Consider the following 12,631-nt stretch of genomic DNA (forward strand, 5'->3'; position numbering starts at 1 on the left):
ATCTTTATTTTCTCATTAATTATAGATCCGAATACACCCAGAGCTGGATCAGTCTGCAGTTCTGATTTCTTTTGTCATTTCAAAGTCTCTTATGCAAAAGTCTGGTTTATTTTCTACTTTTTGGCTCTGTGGGTACATTCCCCATCACATTCTGTGCTCACTGCCCAGCTGTTTTGTTCCTGACCTCCTGTGTGGTCACCTGGCAACGTCTGTGCCTCCTGTTCACCTCATTCACCTCCAGCCCAGCAGTGTCTCTGGCTTGGTCACAGGCCATGACAATGACCTGTCTGCTATGTTTCACCTTCAACTTCACCTTCCTGACCACCTGGAGGGGGGCCACTGGGTCAGCACAGGACCCGTTCTGTGACTGGATCATTCCTCTGGGTTTCGTCCCGATTAGAGATTTTTGTATTTATTTTTGGATCAGTCCTTTCATATCTGTGACATTTATTTTCAAGGAAATTGGTTTCCTGCTTGATGTCTGAGAAAGTATTTGTTGAGATTCAGTCCCACCAAAAATAATAATAATGGGCCTAGCATCTGCCAGGTGCATTGCCTACATTATCTCTAATTCCCCAAGCAGCCCCGCATGGTAAATATTATCTCTGTTTTGCAGATACATTTTATTTATACCCCACCATGTTCCAGGAAGGTTTCTAGAAGATTTTATAAGGATTCATAAAATGCAGCATCATAATGAAAGGTAAGGGTAGAGAAAATAGTTTTAAAAAATCAGTGTGGAAATGGATTCTCATTGCATTTAAGAATCTCGCCGGCAACCATAGAAATGTCCAGTAGCAGAACTGTGATTCGAACCTGGCTCTTGCAGCTGCTAAACAATCCGGTGTTTATGCTGAGCTGGACTGATTCAGACTGAGTAACAGGAAGACACGGGCAAACTTCAGAGGTCACACTTCCTGGGGGACAGGCTGCAGGTGGGTCATGAGCCATGCATGCCACACTGGGGTCTGTTTCTACTGTGCCCTGGGCTGGGCTGGGCCTCAGGAGACGCAAGGGCCACTCCCAGCTCCACGAGTCACTAGAACAGAGTCACAAAGTTCCTTTATAAAAGCCGTGCAATGACTGATCATCTACTGTGGTCAAGGCATGCCCTGATGGGTGCAGGCTCCAGATGTGAACAAGATAGGCATCGCCTCTGTCTTCGGGGAACTCACAGTCCAGTGGGTAAGGCAGATGTTACGGAAAGAAATATAAGCATAATAAACAAGTTACAGGTGCTATGAGGGGAAAAAGAAGCAGATTCATGGGACTAACATAGGGCTGATTTGGGGTAAGAACGGAGGTCAGGGGAGGGCTCTCTGAAGAGATATCATAGGATTGGACATTTTAGTTGACACCTGCTGTTTTTACTTGGACCTTCTCCCTTTCTTTGATAATAGAGCTTCTTTTGGGGAGACCCATTCATTCCATGTGGATTGGGTGTGATTGTCACCCTACTCTCAGATTTAAGAGTGTGACCCAGACCTGGTCAATCAGAATACTGTAATTCTCTGGCTGTGGTGATGGTCCAGGCAGAGGCAGGTGGTCTGAGTGAAATCAGAATCCATTCTGGGCTCTTCCTCCAATGGGGAAGATGTTGCCATCCCAAAGTGGTGCCACCATAACCATGTGAGTCTAGGGCTTCTGACAACCTTCCTGGACCCACATGCCCAAGAGACAGGGCAAGACTGAACACTGAGGGCCTGCTTCAAAACCCCATATCCAGCTTTGCCCGGAGACTGACTTTTTAGTTACAAGAATCAGTGGGTTTCCTGTGTTGGGGGGCTAAGCTGGTTTGAGTTGGGTTTCTGTTCCTAGTATCTGAAAGGAATCTGAAAGGAATCTGCAGACCTGCAACAGCAGAGATGAGCCACATGGATATTGGGAGGAAGTGTGTTGCAGGCAGAGGGAACAGCATGAGCATGTGTGAGGGGATGTCACTTGGTGGAGGAGGCCAGTGTGGCTAGAGCCAGTGGACAAATGAGCAGTACTGCTATTGGGCTTGTGCACTGTACAATGCTGCCTGGATGAGGGGCAAAGGGAGTCGGTGGAGCTATGCAGGGTTGACGAGTGTCCCCCACCCCCCGCCCTCCAAATTCGTGTCCTCTGGAGCCTCAGAGTGTGACCTTTTTTGTCAATACATCCTGCAGATATAATCGGTTCAGATGTAGTCACCACAGTGGATGAGGGCAGATGTCTGGTGTTTGGAGGAGGCCATGTGAAGACACAGAGGGATGCACGGGGCGAGGCTGCGGGGGAGGAACACCACGTGTCACAGAGATAAAGACTGGAGTGGTGTGGCTGCATGCCCAGGAATACCCAGAATTTCCAGCAATCTGCAGACCCTGGAAGAAGTCAGGAACAATTCCCCCCAACTTTCCCTGGAACCATCCAGAGGGTGGACACCTTGACTTCTAGCCTCCAGAGCTGAGAGGTAATATCCATTGTTTCAAGCCATCCTGTTAGTGGTACTTTGTTAGCAGCCCCTGGAAATGAAGACGGTAGGTAAATACCCCAGATTCTTCATGTCCCAGTGAGAGGACTGTGAGGCCTGTCGCATCGCCATCGTCATGGTCTCCAGAGGGTGGCGTGCTCATCATTGCCTCCTACGCTGGCTCTTCTCCCTTCTCCTTCACTCTACTTCCTGGGGTCACCTCCTAATGACGCTACTCCTGCCCAAATCCCTGGAATCCAAACAAAGCAGATGCCACTGAAGCCAGCAGAGGCCTGATGGAAAGGGCTTGGGAGGGATGCTGGTGAGGTTGGCTGGAGACACATTGCAGACAGATGAATGAGTTCGGGTTCAATCCTCAGCGTCGTAGGAAGAGCTGGGGAGCGGGATGATGTCTGATACTCCTTCTCCAAGGATCCACTGGCAGTCACTCGGACAATGGCTTGTCGAGCGGGGAGACAGTTGCAGGGGACCAATCACAGCGGCACTTCTCCTTTTCATAATTCACCATCCGAGGTCAAGGTCTCCTCTGGGGATGGAGTGAGATGTTCAGAAAGCTCAGCAAGAGGCAGTTTTCTCCCTGTGAGTCTTGGGGACCTCTTGTTATGCTGTAGACTCTCTTAGTTAACGCCCAATTGCTGAGTAGTTCTCATTACCTCTCTTCACCGACAGTGAGCAGCTGACAAGCTTGTCTTATACAACAAGACCCCCCATTAATGTGGCTTAGGATCGGAGCGAGAGGGGGGCACCCACCCCGGTGATGGAGCATTCTGGCGGTGTCGACAGGGATGGGGTGGGCTGACGGGACCGGGGAGTGAGGCAGAGGTGACCTTTTGGATCTGCTTCCCCCTTTGGTTCCCGTCACCCTTTCAGAAAGAAACCTAAGTGCAACCCCTTTGGAATTTGTGTATAATTTGCATTCGCGGTGACATGGGACACGTGGGACACATTTTTCACTGGAGACTGGAATTGAATTGCAATCACATAGGAAATGGTCTGATCCAGAGTCTAAATCCAGAAGAGAATAGAAAGGTGATGACGATGTGCCTGTCGATGGAGTGCCAGGCACACAGTGGGCACTCAGTAAATCCAACCATCTGTCCTTCTCTTCCTCTGTTCTTTCCTTCCTTCTTTCTTTCCTTTCTGTGCCCCCCTGCTCACCTTCAAATTTTATTTCTGATGCTTCAATCACCTCTATGATAGACCCGTTAAATGGTATCCAGCCTCACTTAACAATACTGCCAGTGACAGGGAAGTCACTCCTTCTCATTCCATCCCAGCTGGGCTCTGACAACGAGAAAACTCAGTTTTTAGATGCTGAGGGGCTATTTATCTCTCTGTATCTCCCACCTACGGGGTCTAATTATGCTTCCCAGTAGAGTCACAAAATGCATCTTGTTTCTCTTTCATTAGTGCTGCTCAGACATATGAAGACAGTGCTTATATCCCTGACAAGTCTTTTTTTGGAGGGAGGCAGACAGTTCTTCAGCCTTTCTGTCTGGTCTTCTACAAACAAATGACAATAGTCTTTATCTGTTTTGAAATGGTGGCCTTGACTCCTGAGGTAAGACCGCACACTGGAGGCCAGACATGGAATATAACTTCTTCTTCTTCTTTTTTTTTTTCCTGGACACTATACCTCTATAGATGCAACCCAAGATAACATAAGTCTTTAAAATTTTTTTATGTTTGGTTTTTTTGGTGGTAGTTGCATTACCATGCTAGCTCATGTTTAGCTCAGCATCGACTAAGATCCTTAAATCAGGAGCTGAAAAGTCAAATACTGTCAGAGGCCAAGCAGGTAAAACAAATGAGCAAAGCATTCTGGGTGAGGCTTGTGGTGACCTGAAGCGTTCGTGCCTCTTTCATAATGGGCAGCAGCTCTTAGCTGCAGCTGACTGTTGCCATGTAGGGTGTAGGTTTGGTGTCAAAAATTAGGAACTTTCACATACAAAAAATCCAGACTTGGAACTTCTTTAAAAGGAAAAAAAAACACCCCAAAGATTTGGCAACTTTGTGCTCATATTCCAACACAACTAGGGCTGAGCTGTGGCTGCCAGAGGCTCTTGGGCAATCCTACCAAAGCAGCCCAGAGGATGCTGGACCCTTTGTGTGTGACCACGCTGACTTCATCTGTCAAATGAGGTGGATCAAACAGTGCCCAGGCTCCTGGTGCAGCAGAGTTCAGAAGCTCAGTTTCCTGATGTCATTTATGGAAGTGATAGCAAAGGGAGAGGCCCCATCTGGGATGTTCTCGAGTCTTAGCATCTTTCACTTTATTATGAGAACTTCTGCAGGCTCATTACTTTAGGATCTCTGGTGGGGAATAGAAGGGAAGACATGATAAACATTTAAAATATCTGTTATAGAGTTGGGGAGAGATGAGGATTAGGATGAGACATAAAACAGGAAAGGAGGAAGTAGTAGAGGTGGGGTGGGGGCACTATTTAGAGAGGGAGTTCAGAGAAGGCTGCTTTGACAAGGTGACTTTGACTAGACACCTGAATGAAGGGAGCAAATAAGCCATGAAGATGGGATGGCAGGGGGGTGGAGGAGAGAAGAGAATGTTCAGGCAGCAGGTGCAAAGACACTGGGGTCAGAGTGCTCTTGGCGTGTTTAACAGTGAGGGACCTGTTACTGCGGAGTACGGTGAGGGCTGAGCAGTGCTGGAGGATGAGGTGGAAGGAGAGAGTGGGGGCAATGTCCTGTAGGGTTGTATGGGCCATGGTGATGATCTGGATTGTCAGTGTGATCCCAATATTCCATGAATATTCACGAGCTCCTATGTGCCAGGCCCTGTGCAAGGTGTTAGAGACACACCAGTGAGCGAAATGGACAAAATCCTTGCCCTCATGGGGCTTAGATTCTAGTGTAGGGAACACGCACGCGTGTGTGTGTGCCATATAAAATAAACAGGGAGTGTATGCAGTATAGACACAGAGAAAAATAAAGCAGGGAGAGGAGACTGATGTGATTTGGGGCCAGCATTTCTGCCTCTCTGAAGCTCAGTGTAGTTATTTTTAAATAACCCCAACAAGAGCTTCCTGTTGCCATCAGGTCTACCCAGCTCTGAAGACCTGTGTTCATTCTTCCAAGATCCAGCAGCCTCTGGATCAGGGCCCCTCCACCTCGGCACTGTTGACATCCGGGGCTGGATCATTCTCGATTGTGGGGGCTGCCCTGTGCGCTGCAGGAGGGTGAGCAGCGTCCCTGGTCTCACCCCCTCGACGCCAGGAGCACCTCCGCCCCCAGGCTGACAACCAGGAATGCCTCCGCCCACCACCAGGTGTTCAGCCGTTGCTGGGGAGCAACCCCCCCAGTTGAGAAGCACTGCCTTGTAGGGAACTGTTGTTTCTGACTTTCAAGGTTCCATGTAAAATCGGGTGAGTCTCAAGTGTTCCACAGGGTGGACAGTGTGTGCCCTGCTCCAGGCCCTCATGGGGAGTCTTTGGCCTGTCGAGAGGGTATGTGGAACGGGGACTCTAATTCACTGTGCCTGGGGTCTGCCCAGGGAGTGGGGGCCCATGAAGGTACCACAACGCCATCAGGGCATGAATAAGAAAACCACGACGCGGTGACAACCCCTGCCCCATCCTGGGAATGTGGCCTCCTACAATGTTTATCCTGGAGACTTCCAAACATACACAACGCGGAGTGAGCATTACCCAGCTCCAACAGCCATCCGCGTAGGGCCAGGCTTGTTTTGTCCTCATCCCCCTCTCCCTCGCCTCCAAAGGCTTCCCCTCCCAAGTTATTTTGGAGTTAATCCCAGAATTATATCCTTTAATTTATAAAGCTTTCAGTATGGATCTCTAAAAGGTAAGGACAATTAAGAACGTAGCCACAATACCATGATTGCAGCTAGGGAATTAATAGTTCTTATATCATCCAACATCCTGTCAGTGTCCGGGGGCTGTAATTGCTTCCTCTTCCTTCATCATCCTCCCACGTTCAATCTGGGAGTCCCGTCATCCTATCAACTCCAGACCCACCCTGATTCTGTCCATTCAGCGGCCTCTCTACAACCTCCAAGCCAGGCCCGTCCAGGGGGATCCCCGACCTCTGTCCACTTCTCGAGCTCACCTGCCCCCTCCCCCCTGCCTCCCCTACTCCCCGCCAGCCGCCAGCCGTGCTGGCCTCCCTGCTGGTCCCCAAACATGCCCCATGCTGTCTCTCCTCGGGGCCTCACGTTGGCCCTCACATCCTCCCCAGTGCTGGAATTCTCTTCAACCAGGACCCCATCCCCAATCTATCTAGGTCTCCGGAGTGTGTCGCTGTCTCAGGGAGACTCTCCTTGTTCACTCTGTATCCACTGTGTCTGAGACAGTCCGTATTAAATCCTCCATGAGTATTTGCTGAGTCAGTGGATTTACTGGGTGGATTCCTTTTTTTTTTTTTTTTTTTAAAGATTTTATTTATTTATTCATGAGAGACACAGAGAGAGGCAGAGACACAGGCAGAGGGAGAAGCAGGCTCCATGTGGGGAGCCCAATGCAGAACTTGATCCCAGGAACCCTGGGATCACGCCCTGAGCTGGAGGCAGACGCTCAACCACTGAGCCACCCAGGTGTCCCATGGGTAGATTCTTCTGCCCCAGGTAGACAGTGGCTGTATAGACATGCTACCAAACAGACAAGTACCCCCCTCTCCCTGCCCCAATATTGGGTAATTGAAGCAAAGAATCAGCCAGGTCTGGAAAGCAGCCTTCCTGGGTGGTTATAAGGACAGGCAAGGGTGTCCTCTTGGGTTTGGAGGCCTCATCTCCCAAAGGGAGGCTGGAGAAGCACTGGAGAGGTTGTGGCTCCTCTTACCACCTCATCTCCTGTCTTGAAAATGTCTCCAGCCTCCCAGGGGACCCTGGGCTGATGAATTCTGGCCACTCCTTGGGGACAGCCCACCCCAGTGTCTACTCCTGGACCAGAGAGAGGAGGGCAAAAGCTGTGGAGAGAATTCTTTTTTCCAAAGGTGCATTAGCTGTGGCCAAGACCCAACACGGCCCCAACCCCCACCCCAACCTGGCCCCAGCTTGGGAACCTGTGCTCCAGGGGTTAATGGTGTGTTGCATTAGCTAGCACCAGAATCTCCCATGAAATCCCCCCAAAAAGCAGTGGCCGGAACTCTCCCCTTAGACACAGGCTCAGGGGATCCACACAGGGGTCTCTGCTTTGAGCAGGCACCCTGGAGGCAGCTGAGCTGAGTGGTCCCCTGACCCCACAGTGAGGAACAACAGGCCAGAGCCAGTTCAGAGCTACAGTCCCATCTCTGTTGAACGCTGCTTCCCAGCAAACACAGGAGACTAATTATGCAGTGCTGTTGAGACCTTCCAGAAGTGCTCTGTTGCCTTGTTAATCGAAGCTCCACAAAACCAGGGCTGGAGGTTGGAATAAAAATAGCTTTGTGCAGGTTAAAAGGTAGAATGAACGTGGGCATCAGGAATTTATTTCTCAAGGTTGGGTGTGTGTGTGTGGGGGGGTGGTCAGAGACGTGAATGTTTGTGTCCTAGTATTTGTGTGGGTCATTTGGAGCAGCTAAGCCATGTCAGCACGTGCAAACTGGAACAATGAGATATATTAATAACATAATGTATGAGTTTCTCGGGGCTGCCGTAACAAATGACCAGTAATGAGTGGCTTAAAACAACAGAAATTTATTCCGTCACAGCTCTGCAGTTTGGGACCCTGAAATAAGGGGTCGGTAGGGCCCTGTTTCCTCTGAAGTCGCTTGGGGAGACCCTGTTCATGCCTTTTGCTTGGTTACGAGTGTCAACAGGGCAGCCTTATGGACCTTACAGGCTGAGGCTGTGCCTGGTGCATTTAGGTAGTGAGACACATGCTCAGGCTCATCCCTTGTAAAGATGGGCAGAGTCGGGGTCCCTGGGTGGCTCAGTGGTTGAGCATCTATCTGCCTTTGGCCCAGGGCGTGATCCTGGGGTCCTGGGATGGAGTCCTACATTGGGGTCCCTGCAGGGAGCCTGCTTCTTCCTCTGCCTGTGTCTCTGCCTCTTTCTGTGTGTTTCTCATGAATAAATAAATAAAATCTTTAAAAAAAAAGGGAGGGGGGCAAAATCACCTGTGATGACCACCCACAGTTGCAGCCATGTTGACTCTGGTCCCAAGATCTTGGAGTCTCAAAAATGAAGGCAGATATTTCAATGTCAGTGTCTTAGGAGGTTTTGCTGACTGCACGACAGCCCTCCCATCTGGGGAATGAAAGTTGTGTTCCGGACTAAACGAGAGAGAGAGAGAGAGAGAGAGAGAGAGAGAGAGGCTTTTCCAAAGGCTATACGTTTCCAAATTAAATCATTTCCTGGATTTTCCTCCACCAGGCCGTGCCCTTCCCCACAGAAGAGCCTATGAGAAGACTGGTGTGTGTGGTGGGGAAAATGAGGGCACATCCGAACCCTCCAGCTACGTGGCCTTGTGTGATCTAACCCTTGTCTAATTCTGTTACCCTCTATTTATTGCTGAACAGATTCATTCAACGTTGGCTCAGGAAATATTCGAGCTTCTGCTCTAAGCCACCTGCTAGACAGCCACGTGGGGGCTGAGGCTACCACAGTGAACAGAACAGACCAAATCTCTGTACTTACGGAGGAGCCTTCACTCTACGGAGGAGCAGACGAGGAACCAAGGAATGAATGAGCCCCTTCTGTCGGCTTCCATCGTGTCCTAAGGAGCTGATATTCCAACAGGCCATGACCATGGGCCCCATGCCTTCCAGACCTGAGAGGGGAGAAGAGATGTGTGAGTCTCCTGCACACGCACCTGGCTGTGGGGAGGGCTGTGTGCCGGCCACATCCCACCCCGGGCAGGCCCGTCTGTGCAGAGGACAGCCTGTAGGCAGGGCCTCTCCCTTCCAAGCCACCTTTTCTTGAAGCACCTAGCTGCAAATTGGGAGCAGGGCCTCAAGGATGAACGTTTTCTGCTCTCTCTAATTTCACTATCGATCCTATTTTCATACCAGAACTGGGTGTGATTAATAAAATCCCAGCCGTGCAGTAGACCGCAGGCAGGGAGAAGGATGGGGAGACACCAAAGTGCACCTCAATTCAGCGTGCACCTCCCAGGGCCGAGCTGAGGGGGAGGTTAGTGAGGCCCTTGTCTGGGGTACAACATTTAAGGAGGTGCCCCAAAACATACCAATTAAGATAAATACGGTCTTAGCTCAGTATTTTATTTTTGTTTTTATTTTTTTTAGCACAGTATTTTAACAGATCAAAATGAATGCAGAAAAATCTCTGATGAACAAAATATCAGACTTTTAAGTGAGATCATAGAGGCAAAGCTCCTAGCTCCAGGCCTCACACATAGTAGGTACTCAGGAAATCCAACACAAGAATGGCAAAGTAGTAATAATACCATGTATGTCTAGTGTTTTTTATTTTTATTTTTATTTTTTCCAGTGTTTTTTTTTTTTAAGGAATCCACATGTATATGCTCATTTCATCTTCACGACAATACCTGTGAGGTGGCTTTTATACCCCCATTTCATAGATGGGGAAAATGAAGGCATGCAGACGGGAAAGGATTATTCACATTTTTTTTTAAAGATTTTATTCATTAATGAGAAACATACAGAGAGAGGCAAAAACATAGGCAGAGTCCTGCAGGGAGCCAATGCAGAACTCCATCCCAGACCCCGGGATCACGTCCACCCAGGTGCCCCGGATTATTCACATTCTTGCAGTAAGTTAAGGGCTGGAACCTTCACAGTACAGGGAATTCGGGCTTTAATGTATTTTTTGGGGGGACACAATCTACCCCATGGCACATGTATTTTCCTTGGAGAAGAATCAGAATTGAAACCTGGATAATCTGGTCCCAGCATCCATATGAATAACCATTTATACCACTGACGCTCACCGTGGAAGCAAAGGGACCCTAAAGTGTTCACTCTTTCTCTGAGTCCTGTTTTTGGACCAATCTGAACAGAATAAGGCCAATGGGGATATTTCCCAGTGCTTGAGAATAAATACAATTAAATAGTAGAAGGCATCTCTCTGGGACCCAAGAGCTCTGGAATACCTGTTAAAAGTGGAAGGAAGATAACCAGCTCCTGTTGGATTTGACATCAGCCCAATCGATGACACTATTGATTTGATTCATTGTGAGTCCCATGGCAGCGGCCACCAGAGAGGACGATACTCTCAGCAAGGAGGAGGAGGGGGCAAGGCACGAGGGCATGAGCAACTTAACCCCTCTCAGCTGCAGGTCCTGGGGAGAAGTGACCGCCTCTCTTCCAGGACAGAGCCCGCAGGTGGCAGGTCCTCAGCGACAGGATAGAAGAAAGAGGTGTCAGGGCTGACACGTCTCTGCATTAAGAACCAGAGCAGAATTTGGATTGAAAAATTCTGTTTTGGCCTCTTGGAAAGGCAGGGTGATAGGCACAGCCAGCAGCTTGGACGCAATGTCCCCATCTCTGTCAGAGCTCCTTGCTTAGCAACTTCATGGGACCCACCAGCTGGTTATTATTTAATGTGATGCAATTTCTTCACCTGCTTGCTTGTCTACCGCCCAGGCCCACAAGCCCCTGAAGCACTGGTGATCTGGAACACGCATGTCTTCCCAGGTCTGGACGGCAGTGTGGGAGCGTTTACACCTTGACCATGGGCCGCCCCTACAATTAAGGCTCCAACCCCTTAAATGTCCCATCCGTTGCTCTCTGTGAATGTGAATAATCAGGGGCACCTGGGTGGCTCAGTGGTTGAGCATCTTCCCTCAGTTCAGGGCATTGATCTTGGAGTCCCGGGATCGAGTCCCACGTCGGGCTCCTTGCAGGGAGCCTGCTTCTCCCTCTGCCTGTGTCTCTGCCTCTCTCTCTGTGTCCCTCATTAATGAATAAATAAAATCTTAAAAAAAAAAGAGAGAATGTGAATGATCCTTCCACTGCTACAGAACCGAGCTCCTTGGAGATGGACACCACCCTCTTGTCTTTCGGGGGCCGCTTTGCCTCTGGCTTAGGGCCAGGCACATAATTGGTGCTTGGGAAATACCCAAGTCAAGTGGCTTGAAAAGGCCACCGGAGGAGGGTTTGCACCATGGAGATCGGCAACCTGGAAGCTAGATGTCTCATTTGGCTCTTACTCTGAAGAAATCATTTCGACTCAGTTCTGTTACGCTGATTCTGTTGCTACCTTGCATCAGACCCCAGGGATCCGAGGTAGAAAAGTCATAGTTTCTTGCCCTGCAGAGGTCTGGGCGTGGGGTTCACGAGAGGGCCTGGGGACCCGTGACCCATACACTGTGGACAGTGGCCCGAGGACATGCTTGGGGACACAGGTAACAAAATGCTGGGTCAGACTCTCTGCCCATTTGCTGATTGTAACCACCCAGGGTGCACTCTCTGTTTAAGCATTGTGGTGTCAGCTAGAAGTGGACACACATCAGGCCCCGGAGGGCACGGACACCCAGCCCGATCTTGCTGAGCTGGGGGACCCTGGACAGCTTACTTGTCTGCGCCCCTTGCTCAGGTGGGAGGATAGAAATAAAAATAAATAAATAAAACTTACCCACAGGTGGTTTTAGAAGGATCACTAAAGAACAGATGTAAGGGGGATCCCTGGGTGGTGCAGCGGTTTAGCGCCTGTCTTTGGCCCAGGGCGTGATCCTGGAGACCCAGGATCGAATCCCACGTTGGGCTCCTGGTGCATGGAGCCTGCTTCTCCCTCTGCCTGTATCTCTGCCTCTCTCTCTCTCTCTCTCTCTGTGTGACTATCATTAAAAAAAAAAAAAAAAGAACAGATGTAGGGATCCTTGGGGGTGGGGCTCAGTGGTTGAGCATCTGCCTCCGGCTCAGGTCATGATCCCGGGGTCCTGGGATCGAGTCCTGCATCAGGCTCCCGGCATGGAGCCTGCTTCTCCCTCTGCCTGTGTCTCTGCCTCTCTCTGTGTCTCTCATGAATAAATAAATAAAATCTTTAAAAAAAAAAAAAGAACAGATGTAAACACAGTAGATGCTCAATAAAGTACTCAGTGAGTTAAAATGTGATTGTCTGATGTGTTGGAAGAAGAATATTTTTCCCCTCAAATGCAACATATTCCATTCTCACGTTCTCTGTCTCTCTCCCTCCCTCTCCCCACCCTGATGTCCTCCCAGCATCACGGCATGCAGGGGCCCCAGTCCCCGCCCTCCTTCAGCTGTTTCTAGTCTGGGTCCTGGGTGCTGGGAGGTGGCACGTTC

General features: G+C 49.7%; 1 long non-coding RNA gene across 1 annotated transcript; it reads left to right on the forward strand.

Moving 5' to 3' along the window:
- The first annotated feature begins 414 nt into the window (after positions 1–414).
- On the forward strand, positions 415–12,418 carry LOC140637621 (uncharacterized). The gene is made up of 3 exons (XR_012034689.1): positions 415–703; positions 2,151–2,434; positions 8,924–12,418. It is a non-coding gene; the product is annotated as an uncharacterized lncRNA (long non-coding RNA).
- Positions 12,419–12,631: the final 213 nt, after the last annotated feature.

This window comes from Canis lupus, chromosome 8 (genome assembly GCF_048164855.1).
Source record: "Canis lupus baileyi chromosome 8, mCanLup2.hap1, whole genome shotgun sequence".
NCBI classification, from domain to species: Eukaryota; Metazoa; Chordata; class Mammalia; order Carnivora; family Canidae; genus Canis; species Canis lupus.